Source organism: Chionomys nivalis, chromosome X (assembly GCF_950005125.1).
Source record: "Chionomys nivalis chromosome X, mChiNiv1.1, whole genome shotgun sequence".
NCBI lineage: Eukaryota > Metazoa > Chordata > Mammalia > Rodentia > Cricetidae > Chionomys > Chionomys nivalis.
The window spans coordinates 86,457,087-86,458,393 of NC_080112.1; the positions used below are offsets into that span (position 1 = coordinate 86,457,087).

At 39.6% G+C, this 1,307-nt stretch overlaps 1 pseudogene; it reads left to right on the forward strand.

Annotated features, from left to right (window-relative positions):
* The first annotated feature begins 343 nt into the window (after positions 1–343).
* On the forward strand, positions 344–775 carry LOC130868192 (40S ribosomal protein S15-like; annotated as a pseudogene).
* The last annotated feature ends 532 nt before the right edge of the window (positions 776–1,307 follow it).

Sequence of the window (1,307 nt, forward strand, 5' to 3'; positions counted from 1 at the left end):
AAACTGACTGAGCTGAACTAAGAAAAAGACAGTTACAGTAGTGAAAGTGATGACTTTTTACTTGAGAAGAGGAAAGGACGTTATATAGATGCTCATTCAAGACATATATAAGAAATCAAATCAAAGGACTTAGTGTATTGTGATGAGTCATATTGATTACCAATTTAAAAGGCTATGAAATCTAATCAATGTAAAAAGACCACAAAAACAATAATGTGGATGTAAATCAAGGACAGACTATCTTTGAGAAGCGTAACTGTGAATTTTGTGTCATCAAGTTTGCAGTAGTTTATTACTTCAGGATTAAGAAACTATTACATTGCTTTTCCGAGTCTCCTCCAAGATGGCAGAAGTGGAGCAGAAGAAGAAGCGGACCTTCTGCAAGTTCACCTACCGCGGCGTGGACCTGGACCAGCTGCTGGACATGTCCTATGAGCAGCTGATATAGAGAGCCCGACAGAGGCTACACCTCAACCGCAGCCTGCAGCAGAAGCAGCACTTGCTGCTCAAGCGCCTGAGAAAGGCCAAGAAAGAGGCCCCGCCCATGGAGAAGCCCAAGGTGGTGAAGACCCACCTGCAGGACATGATCATCCTGCCCAACATGGTGGGGAGCATGGTGGGCGTGTACAACGGCAAGACCTTCAACCATGTGGAGATCAAGCCTGAGATGATTGGCCACTATCTGGGCGAGTTCTCCTTTACCTACAAGTCTGTGAAGCATAGCCGGCCTGGCATCATTGCCACCAACTCCTCCCGCTTTATACCCCTCAAGTAGCTCTGGCCAATAAAAACTCATGTTCAGTCAAAAAAAAAAAAAGAAAGAAAGAAAGAAAGAAAGAAAGAAAGAAAGAAAGAAAGAAAGAAAGAAAGAAAGAAACTATTACATTAAAGTACATATTTTGTTTTACTTGTATTTATTATTAGGCTGACACCCTCCCCCTTTTTATATCATGTCACTGAGACTTGTTTGACAATTTAAGTGTCTAAAATGATTGTTGTGTGGGTGAGGATAACGTTTCAATTAATTTATTAACATACACACAAAAAAACTTTGAGTCCACATTATTGTATAGTGTGTCAAATTTGTTATCATTGCTAAGTTTTGTGGTCAAAGAATTGTTTTATGCTAGCAAAGTGTCCGTTATGCACATTGACAGTTTCTTTATTCTTATAATTGATTTCCTCACTTTTCCTTATTATGTGAATTTTTCTGGAGAGATATGAACAAGCATTTATTCAACCCAGATAAGATATTGAGAATAGACAAGCATAACAATTTCACCATTTCCAGCTGAGGCAATCGGTGA